At 52.1% G+C, this 9,202-nt stretch overlaps 1 protein-coding gene across 7 annotated transcripts in view; it reads left to right on the top strand.

Moving 5' to 3' along the window:
- The first annotated feature begins 5,388 nt into the window (after nt 1-5,388).
- The window catches only part of Stau1 (staufen double-stranded RNA binding protein 1), a 48,865-nt gene continuing 45,051 nt past the window's right edge, over nt 5,389-9,202 (top strand). For 6 of the 7 annotated variants that reach the window (XR_011365474.1, XM_069989965.1, XM_069989964.1 and 3 more), the window contains exon 1: nt 5,389-5,475. The gene's annotated coding sequence lies outside the window, so the exon portion shown is untranslated. The remainder of the gene's footprint in view (nt 5,476-9,202) is intronic. The other variant, XM_069989968.1, reaches the window with a different exon arrangement.

The following is a 9,202-nucleotide window of genomic DNA, read 5'->3' as shown; positions in this document are numbered from 1 at the left end:
TCTAGGGACATTTGCTAAAATAGTTTATTTTTCTTTTACCTACCCAGGCCAGTAAATCATGACCTGTAGGTCAAATATAAACCCTTCCACCTAAGGGGTTCTCAGCTCCTTACATTCCAATAAAACTTGTCATAATAAAAATCATTGTGAAGGCCAGGCACTGGTGGCTCACGCCTGTAATCCTAGCTACTCAGGAGGCTGAGATCTGAGGATCTTGGTTCAAAGCCAGCCTGGGCAGGAAAGACTATGAGACTCTTATCTCCAATAAACCACTCAGAAAATGGGAAGTGGCACCAGCACCCAGGCCCAGAGGTCAAAGCCCCACGACCAAAAAAAAAAAAAAAAAAAAAAAAATCATTGTCGAGGGCTGGGAATGTGGCTTAGTGGTAGAGTGCTTGCCTAGCATGCATGAAGCCCTGGGTTTGATTCCTCAGTACCACATGAACAGAAAAAGCCAGAAGTGGTGCTATGGCTCAAATGGCATAGTGCTAGCCTTGAGCAAAAGAAGCTTAGGGGGGCTGGGAAGGTAGAGCGCTTGCCTCGCATGCATGAGGCCCTGGGTTCAATTCCTCAGCACCACATAAGCAGAAAAAGCCGGAAGTGGTGCTGTAACTCAAGTAGTAGAGCACTAGTCTTGAGCTGAAGAGCTGAGGAGCAGTGTCCAGGCCCAGAGTTCAGGCCCCACGACTGGCAAAAAAAAAAAAAAAAAAAAAAAGAAGAAGCTTAGAGACAGTGCCCAGGCCCTGAGTTCAAGCCCTGGCACTGGTACCACCAAAAAAATAAAAATCATCATCATTGAGGTGACCTGACCTGCCTTCCATCTGGTGAAAATGTATTAATTCTCCTGGGGTTGGAGGCATGGTTCAGGTGGTAGAGCAGCAGCCAATGAGCAAAAATATCCCCATCTTGGACAAAAACACAAAACAAAAATTATTCTTTCCTAATAACCATTCCTGTCACTTTCATCTTTCAATAAGTTCAGGACTCCCTTGACTTCCTCTCCTCAGAACACAAGGACCAGAGTTGATTAGCTGCTAACTTCCAGCACCAGCTATGATTACAAGTGTGTACTACCCTGCCTAGCTCCTTGGTCTTTTTTGTTCCAATAATTTTTTTTGGTCGTGGGGCCTGAACTCTGGGTCTGGGCACTGTCCCTGGGCTCTTCAGCTCAAGGCTAGCGCTCTACCACTTGAGCCACAGCACCACCGATTTTCTGGAGATAAGAGTTTCACGGAGTTTCTTGCCAGGGGGCTGGCTTTGAACTGTGATCCTCAGATCTCAGCCTCCTGAGTAGCTAGGATGACAGGTGTGAGCCAACATCACCCGGCTGTTCCAATAATTTTGCTTTTTATAGAATATCAAATAAATAGAAGCAAATAATATGAAGTCTTTTGGGTGAGGGGGTCTAGGGTTTTTTTTGTGTTTTTTTTGGGGGGTCCGGGCGTGGGGCCTGAACTCTGGGCCTGGGCGCTGTCCCTCAGCTCTTCAGCTCAAGGCTAGCGCTCTACCACTTGAGCCACAGCGCCACTTCCGGCTTTTTTCCTTTTGCTTATGTGGTGCTGAGGAATTGAACCCAGGGCCTCATGCATGCAAGGCAAGCACTCTACCACTGAGCCACCTTCCCAGCCCCCTAGGTTCTTGGTTTTTTTTTTTTTGTCATTCATGGGGCCTGAACTCTGAGTCTGGGCACTGTCCCTCAGCTCTTCAGCTCAAGGCTAGCTCCCTACCACTTGAGCCACAGCACCACTTCTGGCTTTTTCTGCTTATGTGGTGCTGAGGAATCAAATCCAGGGCCTCATGCATGCAAGGCAAGCACTCTACCACTGAGCACTGAGCCATCTTCCCAGCCCCGCCCTCCCCCCCTTTTTAAAACAAGATAGAAGTAATAAGAGTCATCTGGTGGCTCACGTCAAACTGAGGTCTGAAGATCACAGTTCAAACACAGCCCAAGGAGGGAAGTCTGTGAGACTTTTATCTCCAATTAAACACCAAAAAGGCCAGAAGTGAAGCTATAGCTCAAGTGGTACACCAATAGCCTTGAGCAAAAAAGCTGAGATAGCATCCAGGTCCTGAATTCAAGCTCCAGGACTAGCATACACACAAAACAGTCATCTACTTGTCTCATGAGGGCTGAGACCCTCAGTTGAAATCCCAATCCCAGCAGAGAAAGGAAAGAAGAAAATATCAGCTGGGTTTGGTGGTAATCTCACCACTTTCGAGTTTAAAATTAACTCTAGTTTAAAACCAGCCCAAGCAATGATGGAGACATTGATTTTTTTTTTTACTTTTTTTTTTTGTTGTTGTTGTTGGTGGTGGTGGTCCTGGGGCTTGAATTCTGGGTCTGGGCACTGTCCCTCAGCTCTTCAGCTCATGGCTAGGGCTGTACCACTTGAGCCACAGTACCACTTCCAGCTTTTTCTGCTTAGGTGGTTCTGAGGAATCAAACCCATACATGCTAGGCAAGCACTCTACCAAGCCACAATCCCAGGCCCCATTTCCATTCTCTCCTTGTTAGCAAAATGAGCTCCTTTCCCATAGCTAAATATACTCATTCCCTTCTCCATAGCTTAGCATCCTCCCTTCCAGGACAACACTAGGCCCACGTAGTAAAGGCAGTAATAATCAACTTCCAGCCCCCTCTACCTTGGGATGGCACTTTTCTGGGGCAGCTACCACCATATAAGGCAACAAAAGCCTCTTAGAGTGATCTTCAGGTCTAGGCAGCTGCAGGACCCTCATCTACCATTTGGTCAGCAGCCATCAATACTAATCCACCATGATGAAGCCCCTGGCCCACAAGTTCACACAGGGGTCTCCACCTCCTAGCCCCTTCTAGCTCCTCCTAAGCCTCCTAGGTTATATAGGTCACCTCAGACAATAGCCTGGTGCTTCTTCTCACTTCTTCCTGTGAGGAGTCTTGCCTCGCCCTCTCTCCTGGCAATAAACCTTTCTTTGTTCTCTGGATGTCTGTGTGGTTCTCTGGCAAAGTCTAATAATCTTTCATTCCTAGTCCCTCGAGTCTGTCTCTACCCATGAGTTATATAGTTCACTTTTCATCAATATCCAGTGTGTCTTAAAAACCAAAGGCCAAGGCCGGGTACTGGTGGCTCATGTCTACAATCCTAGCAACTCAGGAAGCTAAGATCTGAGGATCATGGTTTCAAAGCCCTATCTCTAATTAAGCACCTACAAACAGGAAGTGGGGCTGTGGCTCAAAGTGGTAGACAGCTAGCCTTGGGCAAAAGAGCTCAGAGTCAGCACCTAGGCCTGGATTTCTGCTCCAATACAAAACAAACAAACAAAAGAAGGTCTGGCATCAATGAATGACTCATGCCTGTAATCCTATGTATTCAGGAGGCTGAGATCTGAGGTTGGCAATTTGAAGCAGCAGCCAGGGAGATTCTTAAATGAAATTAACCAGCACATACAGTGCAAGTGGTAGTGCACCATTCTTGAGTGAAAAAGCTAAGCAAGAGCATGATAACCTGAGTTCAAGGCCCAGTTTTATTTGTTTTTACTTTTTTTTGGTCAGTCATGGGGCTTGAAGTCCGGGCCTGGGCACTGTCCCTGCACACTTCAGCTCAAGGCAAGCACTCTAGTGCTTAAGCCATAGCACCACTTTCTGGTTTTCTAGTGATTTATTGGAGATAGGAGTCTTACAGACTTTCCTGTCCGGGCTGGCTTTGAACATGATCCTCAGATTTCAGCCTCCTGAGTAGTTAGGATTACAGACGTGAGCCACCAGTGCCCGGCTTAGTTTTTACCTTTTTAAAAGAGTTACTATAAAAGTGATGTACAGGGCTGGGAATGTGGCTCAGTGGTAGAGTGCTTGCCTAGCATGCAAGCACTCCATTCCATCCTCTGTACCACATAAAGAGAAAAAGCCAGAAGTGGCGCCGTGGCTCAAGTGATAGAGTGCTGGCCTTGAGCAAAAGAAGCTCAGGGGTAGTGCCCAGGCCCTGAGTTCAAGCCCCAGGAGTGCCTCTTCTCCCCTCAAAAAGTGATGTACAGAGGGGCTATAGTTACCTAAGTCAAGTAAGGAGTGCATTTCTGTTTGGACAACGTTACCCCTTCCCTCCCTCTCACCCAGGTTTTCCTTCCCACAGCCACCCACAAGTTGTACAGCTCATTTCAAGCCCCAGTTGAGGGGGGAAATAAGTTCAATTGAAAGCACTCACCGTTCTCCCTGACAGCCCTATCTTAGAACTGTCCTCGCTGCCGACTGGCTGAATCACCTCCCCGTCCTGTCCCCCTAAACAAACGCACCCAGCAGTTATGGAAAAGAGAGCCTGAGACCAAGGCCACGTCTGGCCCTGGCGAACACAGACGCTGTGGAAACCCTGACACTCCGCAGTCAGACACGATCGCCAGCTCCCGCCGCCCCTCGGCCTGACCCCTCTTTTCCTGCCTCTGTTAAAGGGGCCCTCGATGTGAGGCGGTGCGCCGCCGCAGCCGAGTTTCCTGCCCAGTGAAGCCCGTTGGTCTGCCAAGTTTGCCTTTCAGCTCTTCATTCATACTCCCGGCACTCGAAATACTTTCTTACACCAGTAGCAGCACAACTGCTAGTAACGATGATGTCAGCTGCGTCGCCCGGGTAAGAAAGATGGCGCAATCCTCGGCCTCCGGATCGGGGAGGGGGGATTTGAAAACGATCGTTCCTTCCGTGCTAGGGATGAAGCCCGGGCTCTGCTCCCAAGCACCCCACCCCACCCCACGGAGCCTCCTTCCCAACCCTCAGCGCCCCGTGACCCGCGGCCCCGCGCGGCGCGCATCTCGCTGGAGCTCCCAGGCCCAGACCAGCCGGGGCCGCAGGAAGCCCGCGGTGCAGGGCCGCAGCTACCGTCCGGTGCTTCGGCCCGGTGCTGGGGAATGCAGGCTCGGGCAGGGCAGGGCCTTGTGTCAGCGCGCAGCATGCACAGTTCTGACTCCCGCACAGGACAAGCGTGTAGGAAACACTCGTGGAAGGAAGGAGGAGGCGGGACCGCGGGCCAGCTTTCCCCGCCCCCAGCGGCCGTGCCCAACTCCCAGCGGAACTACAATTCCCAGCAGGCCTCGGGGCCGAGACCGACCTAAGTCCCGCCTCCAGGCTCCCGGCGCGCCCTGCGAGCGCTGGCTCGGCGCGGCGCCCACCGGGACTTGTGGTCCGGCGTGGGTGGGGGTGGGGCCGGGCATGGAGGCGGGCGGGGGCCGGGGGCGGGCGCCGGCCCCTCCCCCGTCACTTCCTGCCGGGCTGCGGGCGCCGGAGCGGCTCATCAGCGTTTGCGCCGGCCGCGGCCGCGTCTCTCTCGGCTTCCCCGTTTCCTCGGACCCCCCCCCCCTTCCTCCCCCGGCCCGGCGGCGCCCGCCTCCTCCGCGGCCTCTCCGCCTCTTCCCCCACCGTCCCTTCCTCCTCTCCCTCTTCCTTCCTCCTTCCCCGCCTCGCCGCCGCCGCCGCCCAGGACCGCCGGCCGGGGGACGAGTCGGGGCAGCAGCCAGGTGAGGCGGCCGGGCCGGGCCGGGCCTGGCGGGGCCCGCGCGGGCGCCGCGGGAGGTGGGCGGCGGGTGGGCTAGGCCTCGGCGGGCCGCGCGGCCGGCCGCCGTCCCCCAGGCCTGTGTCGGCCCGCGGGGCCTTCCCGGAGGAGGCGGGTCCTCTCCGTCTGTGTCTGTGTGTCTGTCTTCTCCGGGTCTCGCGCTCCCTGCGCGTCCCCCGCGTCGGGGCACCGGCTCCCCGCCACCTCTCTGCTGGGGCCAGAAACAGGTGCCACGCCGCCTTTGCGCCCCGCTGCGTGCGGGGAGGCCAAGTTACTCCCGGGGAGGCGGGAGGTGGCGGTGGTGGGCTGGCACCCCGCCTCGGTCCCCGGGGCGCCCACGCCTCCCCTGCCTGGCCCGGGTCGGCGGCTCGGTGCCCAGAGGGCCCGCGGGGTGCAGGTGCCGGACCCGGGTCCCGCGGGCGAGTCACGGAGAACTCTGTCAGCTGCGTCTGGGTTGGAAAGGGGAGCGAAGCCGTCGCTGCCGCCTCGGGCTGGCTGTCGGGGTTCCGTGGAACGGGGCGTGCGCGGCGCTTATCAGAGCGCCAGACCCTCGGCGCGGCCCGGCCGGCCGCCTGCGTAGCCCGTGAGCGCGATACGGACGTGTGGTGGAGTGGGCAGCGTGGACAGGAGTTGACCTGCCTGCCCGTTTGGGTTTCCTTGGCGGCCCCGCGTGCCCCGCGCCCGGGCCCCCCGCACGCCCGTCCGCCCCCCGTCGCTGCGGCCGGCTTGCCGGGCGCGCTCCCACTTCCGCAGTACGAGCGCCGGGGCCGTGTTTTCTTCCACCGTCCAACCTCTTGTTGTCGTTCCGTTTCTGGGAAAGTTCTTGGCAGGAACTCCTCCGGAGTCCAGCCGACCTTCTCCGGCCCTGTCTGTGTGGCAGGCCCCGGAGGAGCCGGAGGGAGGGGAGTGTCTGGGATGGGGAAACGGACAACGTCCGTGAAGCCCCAGCTGCTCACCCCTCTGCGCTTTGCTGGTCGCTGCCTGAGTCCCTGTTGGCAGACTTTGCTTCTAAGCCCTTCCCCGACCTACCCCGTGTGGCCCTGTTGCTTGTGTGTAAGTTGCTGCTTGGCCAAGATGTGTGCTTTCCTGGGTCAGCTCTGCCACTCTCTCTCTCTCTCTCTCTCTCTCTCTCTCTCTCTCTTTTGTTTTTGTTTGGTCGTGGGCTTGAACTCTGGGCCTGGGCACTGTCCCTCGGCTCTTCAGCTCAAGGCGAGCGCTCTACCACTTGAGCCACAGCACCACTTCCGGCTTTTTCTGCTTATGTGGTGCTGAGGAATCGAACTCAGGGCTTCTTGCATGCAAGGCAAGTGCTCTACCACTGAGCCACCTTCCCGACCCCAGCTCTAGCACTCTTATGGGGACTTTTTAATAAGGTCGTTCTTCCCCTTCTGCTTGTAGCCCTAATTATGGAGAGGGTGGTGGAAAGTGACATGTCAGGTTTTCCAGTGATCTAGGGTCTTTCAGAATCTCTGCCTACCAAATGCAGATCACCCTGCTACTTGTTGAGGAGAAAACTAAAAATACAGTTGGATGTGGAGGGGTATGTTTGGTCCATCCTGGTGACAGGGTGGGACTTTTAGGACAACTTTATTCAGTACTGAATTTCTTTTAGTTCTGGGCTTGATTCCATAGATGTACTCTTCTTCAAGGACAGGCAACTCCCAGATGTTAACATTTACAAAAGAGTAAACAGGGGCTTGCGTGTGCTGTGTGAATGACCAGTCTGTACCTTAGGGTTGTTTCAGGCAATAGATTTCCTGAATGAACTGACGGTGGTGTTTTCTCACATTCATCTCTCAAGAATGCAAAATGACCTCTGTCTTTGACATTTTCCCAGAATTTTCAGACAGCAGTAGCAGCAGCAGTAGTAGTAGTAGTTCTCTTCTTTTTCTCTTTATTTTTTTTCTTTTTTTTTTTTATTGTGAAAATACTCTACAGAGGGGTTACAATTACATGGGCAAGATAATGAATACATTTCTTATCAAGCATTGTAGCCTCCTTCTTTGTTTTCCCTTCCCATCCTTTCCCATCCTCCCCCTGTCCCCCATCCAATCTCCCCCCCCCTCCACTTTTTCTGTTTTTGATACTGGTCTTGGGGCTTCAATTTAGGGCTTGGGCATTGTACCTGAGCTTTTGTGCTTAGGGCCAGCACTCTACTACTTGAGAGGTCTCCATTTTTGGCTCTTTGCTGGTTAATTGGAGATAAGAGTCTCAGGGGACTTTGCTGCTGGAGCTGGCTTGGATAGGCCACCATCAGAGCTAAGCCTTTTGAGTAGCTAGGATTACAGGCGTGAGCCACTGGCACCTGGCCCATTTGAATTTTTTAGTAGCTTTTTAACAACACTTAACCCTACCAGCAATGCAAAACACACCTTTTACTGCCATATCACACATTATGGGAAATGATATTTCAGTATTGTGATAGATAATTTAAATTTAAATCTTTTAAATTTTATTATGGAAAAATACATCAAATTATACAGCAGACACTCTGTATTGGTCTCTCAACTTTGACAATTATTAACTGATAGCCAAGGTCAGTCTTTTACTTGTGCTACTCCCTCTCCCAAACTGGAGTATTTTGAAACAGACTCTCAACATATCATGATGTTAGCAGTTTTGATTTTCACCAGCTTGAATCAGGCTGCTAACGTGTCACAAGATTTAGTTTTGCGCCGGTTGCTGGTGACTCACGCCTGTCATCCTCGCTACTCAGGAGGCAGAGATCTGAGGATCGTGGTTCAAAGCCAGCCCAGGCAGGAAAGTCCATGAGACTCTTGTCTCCAGTAAACTACTAGGAAACCAGAAGTGGTAGTGTGGCTCTTAGCAGTAGAGCGCTCGCTTTGAGCTGAAGAACTGAGGGATAGCACCCAAGCCCAGAGTTCAAGCCACACAACCGACAAAAATAAAAAAAAAATTAAAAAATATATTTTTTGCTATACTCATTATTTTATTAGTTGGACTTTTCTATTATTAGGAAAAATTACCAGGTAAATTAGCACTCTTTTTGGCAGTCTTTTTGGGGTCTGAACTCGGGGCCCTGGCACTTGCTAGTAGACATCTATCACTGAATTAGCTCTTGATTTTGTGCTACCCCCACCTCAGAGTCATACTCAAGGTTTGGCCTTGCTTTCTGAACAAAATCAACAATTCTTGAGCTATTAATGACTATAATTGAAAAATGATTTGCAAATACAAATTTCTTTAGCCTTGATTTAGTAGAGACCTAACCCTTAAAGCCATGTTTACTAGAGATTAACTTAGTGCCAACATTATTAACTATAGTTAATAATTCATAGTGAAAACTTTCAAAGTTTCTGTACCGTAGTTATGTAAATATATTCCTATCACCTTTGGTTAAGTATTAAGCAGAGGATATTTCATATAAAAATAGTCTGAGGGTGCTGGGAAGGTGCCTCGGTGGTAGAATGCTTGCCTTGCATGTATGAGGTCCTGGGTTTGATTCCTCAGTGCCACATAAACAGAAAAGACCTGAAGTGGCACTGTGGCTCAAGTGATAGAATGCTGTCCTTGAGTAAAAGAAGTTCAGGGACAGTGCCCAGACCCTGAGTTCAAGCTCTAGGACTGGCAAAAAAAATCGTCTGAGCTGGGACTGGCAGAGCGTGATTTTGGCACTCAAGAAGCCAAGGCAGGAGAAATACAAATTTGAGACCACTTCTTCCTTCCCGTCA

The sequence above is a fragment of the Dipodomys merriami genome, unplaced genomic scaffold, assembly GCF_024711535.1.
Source record: "Dipodomys merriami isolate MVZ:Mamm:240054 unplaced genomic scaffold, mDipMer1.0.p SCAF_39, whole genome shotgun sequence".
Classification (NCBI taxonomy): domain Eukaryota; kingdom Metazoa; phylum Chordata; class Mammalia; order Rodentia; family Heteromyidae; genus Dipodomys; species Dipodomys merriami.
The sequence above is the reverse complement of the archived record's forward strand: the minus strand, read 5'-3'. Positions and strand labels throughout refer to the sequence as shown.